We start from the raw sequence: 10,830 nt of genomic DNA on the forward strand, positions 1-10,830 counted from the left end.
TATACCATATTTGCATTGCTCACTGTGTCAGTTTTAATAGACACTCTGTAAGACTATTAATTTTTTTATGTTCGTATGGATGTTAAAGGATATTGCTACTTTTTGTGTTTTTAAAAAACCAGTTATACATTTATAACGCAAGACTGTGCAAAATTCCACCGCTTTCTAGAATAAGAAACTGGTCATTCTTGCTGACTCTTTGCCACTTGACAGTATACCTCAGATTATACTTCCAGAAACCTGAGCATTGACATGAAATCCAATTTGTGCAACAGCACTGGCAATCAAGCCGGTGGTGGTGGCTGTGAACATAAGTTTCATGTGGTGCCAATCAACTCATGCTTTGATGCCTCTTCACAACCCACAGCAGGATTTGAACCCAACCCACTGACAGGCCTACACGCTCCTGCAGGAGGGCATGACTGAAACCATGGGACAGATTTCCAAATAAACATTGTTTGGTGTTGGAGTGTCAGTGCACTTAGGATTGAACTGTAAGAGCAAAAAAAAACCCACAGTGCACTTGGGGCAGCCAGAATGCACATGACAGTGATTGAGAATGATGCGCACTGCTGAGTAAAAAGAGCACGGTTCTGATAGATGGCCTGGGGTAACTGCTTTGTGCATGCTTCAGCATCTTAGGTAGGTGAAGCATTTGTGTGTATCACATAGTTTTGTTGATCGTGAGAAGGCAAACAAGTGTGAAGTCATGCACATTGTGGCAAACAATTCCAACGCTGCATTTGCACAGGGTCTGAGCTGTCAGTGACAGCAATCTTGAGAGCTACGAAGCTGTCTCTCTTGTGGTCTGCCTCAGTTAAATCGGCTCAGAGCAGCAGAACACTCCTAAAATGTAGCACTTCACAGTCAACTCACCTTAATGTTGTGCCATAGAGATCCCTATTAGTTCTCCCACTAGTGAATGAGCCTTTGGAAGAGGGTCAATGAGTCCACCAGTGCTCAAGGTGTGGCTTTCTTCCTAGGCCTTATTGAACTGCAAATTGTGATCAGTTAATGCACTACTACACTTCACCATTTCAAGGCCACAAATTACTCATCAATCTACTTCAGTGATTCTCAACGTTTGTCCCCAACTGCACCACTTTGCATGGTCCATCTATTGGAAGTACCTGCAGAAAAAACTGGCAATGATGTCATCACTAGTGACTTCCAGACTGGGAGGCCAAATGCAATGCAACATACACTGGTAAGAGACTTAGGGCAGACAGGAGGGCTTTCTCAAGAGCGTGAAAGGTGCACACTGGAGCCAAGAAGACTCCTACTGCGTCTTGTCACATTGCATTACTGATCTTGCTGCCAGGCACTGGACACCATTTCAAGTATCACCAGTGGTACCACTGGTTGAGAAACACTGACTTCCATCACCATAATTTCTTGAAACTCTGTCTCTTACAACCATTGCTATAAATACTAACTTGAAGATGTGGCAATACTTAAGGTAAAAGAAGTTGCAAGATTATGGTGTGGGAGCTGAGGGCTACTGGTAATTTGTGTGTCACATTTACAAAGGATATTAAGTGCAAGAATGGTCTCAGGGGTCAGTCAGATTGAGCACTGGCACCCATCAGAGTGCCAACCATGGCTTTTCAGTACCAATGGCAGTGATAGCACTCAAATGTGCTATCAAGGATGGGGAGATGACATGGGAGGCCCAGTTCTGATTTTTGCTGCAGGCATTTCTGCCGCAAGCACTAGCAATGATTGATCAGACAATTTTACCCCCACCCCTGTTACTAATATATTAACACACTGGTAGGTACTGGTAGAAACTAGAAAAGAGGTACCCCTGACAGGCACATGGCTGTATGTCATTAATAAGAGAATAATGAAGATGAGATTGGTTTCTGAAACAACAGATGGTGGCACCATCTATGACCTGATCCAAAGCTTCGCTGCTTCTAATAGTCAGTAAGCACTCTGTGGAAAAATGAATTACTTGACAGAGGTTATGAGAACACGATAAAATCTGTTAATTCTATTAGAGTCAGAGGCCTTTGGCATCATCTGTTCCAAAGCCTGCATAGCCTCCTAGTTTGCACATTTAGATAAAAGAGATTCTACATTCTACAAATGTGTCTATAGGCTAAGAGTGTATCTACTTTAGGATCATAACATAACATTATGAAATGTGGATGCAAAATAGGCTGTTGCCTCCCTGGCAAATTTTGATTGTCACAACTCAGAAATGAGAAAAATGGCTAAAATATGGATTTATTATTAATCATAAATATTTATATACTGCTTTTTTAATGTCATTCACAAAGCAGCTTACGTATGAAAACAAATCAATAAATGGTTCCCTATCCTCAAAGGGCTTCCAGACTAAAAAAGATGAAGAGAAACCATCAACAGCCACTGGAAAAGACGCCATGCTGGAGTGAAGAGGGACAGTTGCTCTTCCCCTACTAACTACGAGAGGGCACCACTATAAAAGGTGCCTCTTTGCCCAATTAGCCAGGATACTTTGTTGAATTTATTCTGCAAAATAACCAAGATGCTACATTTTGCACTTGCGAAAATAATGCCTCAATTTGGAAACAATTTGAATGAGTCTCCAACCCAACAAACCATTTCAGTCATAATCAGTCACCTAGTTTGAGAAGGATGGGCTTCTTTCCTGCCAAAGTTCAGCATAGTCAACATGGAAAGAGAGAACCATAATTCTGGTGGATAGGGGCTAATCTTAAACTCCCTGAGCTCTGGTGCTGAGCTCCAGCGCCGGCGCTAGGTGTTGCAAATGTGCCATAAGGGGTGGGGCGGTGGGAGGAACTGGGTCAGGCTTGGAGTGGGAATGGCAGAGCCCTACTCCTTCATATCCCATCCTCTGTGTTGGGCTGCAAAGCCGAACAGAGAGTCTCTGAGAAGCACGTTGCAGGGTCTCCTTCCCCAAGGGAGACCTCTGTGATGCCGCTGGATGCTGCGGTAGCCATTCTGGCACCATTGCACCCAGTAGAGCTATCGGGGATAAGATTAAGCTGTTGGTGAGCAGCCCTTGATCCACAGACAGTCACTTTACATCCTGCCAGAAAATCCACAACATCTTGTTTATCATGTAAGTCCATGGATCCATATGTCCATTGACTCCCAGAGTGGACTTCCTTTATCAAAGTAAATACAGTGGGACCCTGGTATCTGGGACCTTGGTTCCATTCCAGAATCCCTCATTGATTCGGAATCGCAATGCATTCTGGGGCAAGCAAGGAAGCTCCATGCAAGCCCGAAGTGGGTATTTAAGTTCTCAAAATAGCCACAGAGGCTTGGAAATGGTGTGGTTTGGCCATGCAAAGGTAGGAAACTCAAATTTGGTTCTCTTTTCTTGTGTTTAAAGGGACTTAAAAGCAGACCCTGGTATCCACTGGCATCTGTGGTGAGTCCAATCTGCATATGCCGGCTTCCACTGTACTACTGATTACAATGAAGCTTCTATGTGTGGAGTCCTTTGCCACATTATGACCTAATTAATAAACAGGATGTTTTCCTTATGCATTCTCCACCTAGATGTGTGCATCTAGCAACTGCAATTGCATGCGCTGTTTCCATTTCTGGATCAGGGACTATGCCTGTTGGACTAAATACATGGGGCTCTATCAAGTTAGTCTTGACTAAATACCATTGCAATTAATGAAATTTCTGTTAGTCACAACTAATGTCTTATTGATTTCAAGGGTGCCTAGTCATGACCCATGAGATGGGGTAAAGGGGGTAATTTGTACCCGGTCCTAGGGTCCAAAAGGAGACCCAGGCACCAGAGGAGGAGGCAGGAAAATTTTCCTGGGATCTTACATTTTCCAATCTCACCAGGGCCCATGAGAGGGGAGTGCAGGTCGTTTCCAATCTCACCTGGGTCTAGGGGCAAAAAGGGGACCTGGAAATCAAAGGAGGGGAGCCAAAAGTTTTCCTGGATCTCAGAACACATTTACATATACAGGTAGATTATCCCTTATCCAGACATCGGAAATCCAGACGACTCCAAGATCCAGACATTTTGGTCCAAGACTTTTTTTTAAACTTTCTGTAGTATGATCACTAGAAGGTCTTATACAGGCTGCCACATACTCATACAACCACATACAGGCTGCAAGTTCTATTCTTACAGGTATGTGCCTGCACAGACATTGTTGAAAAATGTCAAAGAGGCCAGCAGACAGCCTTATGGGTAACAGCGAAAAGAGCAAGTGGAAGCATTTCTCATATTTATGCAATTATTCTGAAATCCAGACAAATCCAAAATCTAGACACCTTCCTGTCCCAAGCAATCTGGATAAGGGATACACAACCTGTTTTGTGTGAAGACTACAATTCACATTTGGTGTAAGCCTACAAAGTTTTGTATATCGTAATTCATAGAAATTATTATCCAATGGGGGAGGGGAGCAGCCCAAAAGAAACTCCTTACCCCCTGAAAACATTCCTCTTATAGACCCTGTGCCTAGTCATGACTAGGATGGCTTTGGATACAACTCATGGACTGTGCTGTATCAACACTGATAATGCCAAACACTTTATAGCATGTGTCAGAAAGGAGTAACCCAGGGGTCTCAAACTTTGCAGCAGGAGGGCCACTCCATATGTCTGGCATGGTGTCGAAGGCTGGAAAAAAAAAATCAAATTTAAATTTAAATAAATAAATAAATCTATATTATTCAAATTAATTTGAATGTTTATTTGAATGTAATTAGTTAGAATTATTTATACTATTTTAATGTACAGTATATATTATATTATTATTTATATTTATATTATTTATTATTCAAATTTATATTAAATGCAAATATATTTCAATACCCATGAATTAGAAAAAATCTCCGAAAGGCAAGAAGCACCACAAACCTGGTTCCATGATTTCTCCCAGCAGAAAAGTTTCTCCCCAACCCCTAAACGGCAGTAATTAATTCATTTTTAAAAATCCCTGAAAGGCAAGAACCATCACACACCTGGTTCCATGTAGCTGCTCTCGGCCAGCCCTGGCTCTGCAGCAATTGTGAGTGCCCTTCCACATACTGCAAGTTGGACCCAAATGGACACTCTGAAGGTGATGGGAATTGTGTTCTCCTTGCCTCCAGGGGGTGTTCTGGGGGCCATGAAGGCTGTGTGCATCTCCACTGTGTTCCCCTTGTCTCCAGAGGATCACACGGCTCACCACAGACCAGATGAAAAGGTTCCCCACAGGCTGGATGGAAGCTTGCTGTAGACCAAATCTGACCACTGGGTGGAATTTGGAGACCCTCAGAATAACCAAATGTAGTATATTATTGCTATTGGGTTAGTTACAAATTTCCTGACCTCTATCAGAGGAACAACACCAACCTCTGATAAAATGAACATTCCAACTCTTTAACAGGAGCCTAAGATTTTATTCTGTGACAATAATGGAGATAGATGTTGGTTAAACCTAGAGAGTGAAGCTATAACCTTCACGGGGACTTTTATTCTAGCTGTGTTCAGGTGCTTTATAATGACTTCAGAGGACTGCACTGACTCATTTCAGATGATGACTACATAACTATTCATTTGCACTTAATGAGTTTATTCCACCAGGTATAGGATGAACTCTAAACAAATAGTGCCACTGAATCATATATGTCAATAAATCTGAGCACTAAACTGATTCTGGGTAGCAAAGGTAATGATGAAAAGGGAGGAGAGGAAAGCTGCCTCTAATTAATGAAAATGCCCTTTGTATTTTCTAATGGCTCAAACATTAATTTGAAAATGGCTTTCTCGGCAATAATTTGCAGACAAGCACTTCATAATGGAGAAACAACACAAATTGATGTGCACTTGAATGCTGATGATCTGATTAACTTTATTAGATTCTTGTTGATTCTACAGTCCAGATGAAGTGTACCATTTTTCATAGATTTCATACCTTACTGTTTTAAGTTTTTACAATATCATGCTTCAGCGGCTGCTGAAGGTCTTTGCTCTGGGACACCCTCCGTCTTAGAACGGACAGAACCAAGATCCCAGGGACTGATTTCATTTGTCTCTTTCCATTAATTCTAAAGATATGTTCTTTTCCACCTTGAAGGAGCACTTGATTAAATTTAGCACAAGAATTCACAGAGACCTAGTGCTGTGGACTGTAATTGAAATGGTGTGAAATATTAGACGGGAAACACAACTCAAGAGTAAAGCAAAACCCACCAAGAGATAAGACGCCACAATGGATTTAAGTTCAGGAAGATTTAGTTTGAAATCTGTTGGGCTTACAGTTATCCAAAGAATAATATTTTGTTCTCCGAACATTTGAAAAACACACACACACAAAACTGTGCTTTAAATTGGATGCAAAATTCATTTTAAAAAGCAGGATCAGGAAAATTAACCACGTCAAAACTTCGAACTGCTCAAAAACTGCTATCAAACTGAATAAAATGTACATGATTTCTCAAACTTAAAACTACTCTCTATTACCTTGTAATAAAGTAATGATATGTACAAGCTGTACTATAACATATTGAATCGATTCTAGAATGCTCATTTATAAATGCTTGTTTATAGAATGCTTTTTTACTAATTGCATTTGCAGTGCCTCAGTTTATTGCTTCCTTTCTCCTCTTTCACATCCATTCTCTGCACTGGCTATTTAGTAAAGTAGCTCCAGCCCAATGCGGGGCTTTGGATCTGGTGGAGCTGAGCTCCACCAGTCCTGTCCCCCTCCTGCTCTGCTCCTCCCCCCTTCCCCCCACTATGAAACACCTCCCTCCCTGCCCCAACTTACTGTTCTGCCATCCAGCACTCTCACGGAGCGTCAGGAGGCATCCGGCCAGCCTCCAACCAGCACTGGCCCAGCGTGGGCTTGCTCTGAGCCAGCTCCAGCACTCAGTGCTTACTGTCACAGGCTTGCCTTATAGCATGTTTGCAACAGTGCGCACCAGCGGTGAGCTGGCATGAGCCTGTCTGGATCGAGCTTGAAACACCTTGCAAAATGTGCAGCAATCATGCACATGTTGGGAAAGCAGGACCACACGGACTACCCCAAAAGAACAATGCTTGTTAGGAACACAGTTTTCCATCCAGAATGAAAAATCCCAGGAGAAGGGAGTAACGGGTGCCATGTAGTGTAACTGTAGCCAGGAGAAAACAAGAGGGGCAGGACATGTGGACAGTTTTCAAATATAAAAGGATGTCAGAAAAAAGCAAGGAAACAATTATTCATACTATCCTCCATGGGCAGTAACAGAAACAGGGGTTTTTAAACTCTGGGAAAAGGATGTTTTTGTTTGTTTAAACATCGGGTAGAATTTGTTCTGTCTAGGAGCAGTTCAGCACTAGAACAAAGAGCTACAACAAGGTTGTGAAATTACTCCCCTTAATTGGCTTCAAAATAGGTTGGACAAACGACAAACTTCCAGAAGGGAAGCATTAGGGATTCCAGGAAGCTGATCAGACAAAATGATTCATTAGTTATCTGTTGTGCACCTCTCTGTGTGTGTGCATACATGCATGCATGTACGTACACATGCACTTCTAGATGACTGCCTGGACTGATCGAATTGTTGCTTCCTCTTTTCTCTAACACTGCTTTTGACTAGGTCCAGCCAATCACATAATTTGGCTACTCTCACATAGATATAACGATGACCCAGACCCACACAGATTTTATTGTCTTAAAAAGTTAGGCCTATTCTGTTAAAGTTGTAAGAGATGGAACCTTGGCTTTCCCCAGGAGTGAGCAGGGTGCACAAACACAGCATACACAGCAGAGTCCTTTCAATGCAGCAGTTGTATTATAGAGCAAAGGTTTTTACAAGTAGAGTAGTCAGCAAACAGTCCAAGTCATATACAATGAGCAGTCAGTTCAGTATCAACAAATCCAAATCAGCTTTCCACAATACACAGTCAAAGTTCAGTCCATAGTCAGTAACATCATATACATACAGTATCCAGCCTCTTCAGTCACTGGCAGCACTCTAACAGTAATCACCATCAACTCTCCTACTGCTGCACTTGAGGCTCCTTCTGACTATCCTCATATAGTCAGCTCAGCCAATCAGTACTGGCCTTGGTCACACCCAGGGTGTGCCTGTCCCAGGTGCTTGCTGATTCCAGCTGAATCGTCAGTCCACACCTGCTCCCTGAACCAACATGTAAGCCTTGGTTCTGCATTTACTCAGAACACAAGCTGACATATTCTTGGGTGTATTCGGAGTGCTGAATCCAAAAATGGCATCGGTTTTGCCTGTTTGGCTCTAATTTTGGGGATACAGCATAGCCTCATCAGTGAACAGTTCAAGCAGCTTCCTCGTGAGGAAGCCTTGGCATAGGGGAGTGAATTGGAATGCTTTTCTCTGCAGTGGGATGACCAGTGGGGCAGTAAGGGGCATGAGCGCTGCTTCTCTCATCCCTCCGGCTCCTTCAACTTGCTGCCCTACATGAAAGCTTCAGGTTATATTGTCTGTGGGCTGGCCCTCCTCTGGGGCTTGTGTTTCTTGAAAGCAGGCCTCCCAGGCCACATGTCAAACCACAATTTGAAACTAAGGAGAACTGTCCAAGACTCGCCAGAGATATGCTTCTGGGGGCAGCACAGGTTTTTGAAACCTGATTCCAGTACTACAGGGTTAATTTCCTAGCCTGCAAAATAACCTCTAAAGTTTTTATACCTCTTCTAATACTGACCTCTCTACAATTATTTCTGGACGTAGTTGATTTGATCAGTCGGTCCTCCCTTTCACCTACGGCTACATGGGTGACACAAGCTGTGAAAACAAGGAAAATGCAAACTTGTGGCACACTTTAAAATCCATCAGCCGCAGGGATCCAGGCAAACAAACCTGATTGCAGAATGTCATTAAGTGACTTTCAGACTGAACATCTCAGCTCCCTGGGTTTTGTTAATTTCAAGCTCATCATCATTAACACCCTACTAAAAACCATCAAACCTTAAAATTATTTTTTTTTAAAAAACTCCTTCATATGCCACGCATAAAGTAGACATAAACTACGCCTCCTTCATCTGTGACTCATATATATTTGTGTGCGCTGGGGAAAAAATATGATACCCAAATGCACGGAAGCCATTCATATTTTTGCATTGAAATTATTTCAGACCAGCAGACTACTTTCATCTGTGGTTTTATAAAATTATTGCGCTCTAAGGGCGATCCTCAGTCATTCAGAATCAGATTGGAGCCAACAGCGTATTTTTATGGCTCCGTTATGATATACAAAATGCCACCTTTGGAAAAAAAAGGAGGACATGATGAAGGTGCTTGCCTGTTAAAATGCACCAGTCGGATAGAACATAGTGAGCCTCCAGGGCTCTCTTCTAAAATGGGAGTAGGTCTATCACTATATCTCTAATACGGTTGCTTGTGCCTTTTCTTTGCTGTATGTTGAGTTTTATGTTCACTTCATGCATTTGATTTTTAGGTGTACACCAAAGCAGTGCCATAGCTACATGGGGGCAGTGATGTAAGTACTGCAGGTGCCACAACGCACCATATAAGCAGCTCCTCCCACCCGATGTCGGAGCCATTCTGACGTCACTGTCCGGAATGTTCTGTTGCTTTTGCATTGAAATTACTTTAAACCAACAGACCACTTCCACCTGTTGCTGCTCAGAATGGCTCCGACGAGGCGAGAGGTAGTTTCCCCTTACACAACACATTGCAGTGCCTGTAGTATTTTAATGCACCACCCCTCCTGTAGCTATGCCACGGAGCCTAAGAAATAAGTGCGAATGCAACTGGTTGGTTGGCAACCTTCCATCTCGAAAGACTATGGTATAAGCCTACAGCACCTGGTATTCCTAGGAGGTCTCCCATCCAAGTACTAACCAGGCCTGACCCTGCTTAGCTTCCGAGATCAGATGAGATTGGGCACGTGCAGGGTAACACATCCAATACACATACAAAAGCACATAACAGGGAACTAGGATTCGCTGTGTCTCCTGACATCTTATCGGGAATTATTGCCATGTTTTAGAATGATGTCATCATAGAATTATAGTGTCAGGAAGGACCAAATGGCTATCCAGTAACTCTCCAATTAAGGCAGAAGCACAGACCCCCCAACAGCCACCTGCATATCATCCTACACAACCCGGCTATGGAGGCCTTATCAGCAATAGGCTTATGACACAGTAACGGCAACTGTGATTGAGTCCTTCATTCTTCCCGATGAGATGTGTATCTCAATATCGGAAGGCACAGTAGTTCAGTCTTTAGGCATGGCTATTTCTCAAGCAGCCAAACACATCCCAAACTGCAGGCGTTTAGATTACTTGAATGGGTATATTGTGCGAGATTTCATCCGGAATTAACTCTCCATATATTTAGCCCTAATATACAGTAAACAACCAAATAAGATTTTGATACCACATGAAAGAAGGATGGAAATAAACAGAGAACTGTCTCTTGATGGACACTGATAGGTTATTATTCACCATGACCTAATTTCCTCCCCATTTCAGCTGCCCAAGGCAATGAATAAAGTATTAAGTGATATTATAGAGTGAAATATGATTTTTTTTTGCTCCAATCTGAGAAAATGATCTACCATTAAAAAATAAATGTACACCGTTCTTTCCCCCAGAATGCATTTCAAAGGTGCCGATTGTTGCAATGTTGCAAAGTCACAGTAATTTCAACCATAGAGCCATCCCATCAAGCCATACCATTTTCTATGGTAAGTACTATTATTTCCACTATATTTTCTTGAGTAGCAAATACTTATGTGGCCTTCAAAGAATTTAATTTAAGAGGAACATAAGCAGAATGTAGAATTCCTATCTTAACACGTAGCTACTCATTGGAAATACTAGCCAATGAGTACTGCTTTCTATTCAGCAGGCATGCAGTATCC

General features: G+C 42.4%; 1 pseudogene; it reads right to left on the reverse strand.

Annotated features, from left to right (window-relative positions):
- Nucleotides 1–9,754: 9,754 nt before the first annotated feature.
- LOC136657955 (5S ribosomal RNA) lies at nucleotides 9,755–9,874 on the reverse strand (annotated as a pseudogene).
- Nucleotides 9,875–10,830: the final 956 nt, after the last annotated feature.

The sequence above is a fragment of the Tiliqua scincoides genome, chromosome 7, assembly GCF_035046505.1.
Source record: "Tiliqua scincoides isolate rTilSci1 chromosome 7, rTilSci1.hap2, whole genome shotgun sequence".
NCBI lineage: Eukaryota > Metazoa > Chordata > Lepidosauria > Squamata > Scincidae > Tiliqua > Tiliqua scincoides.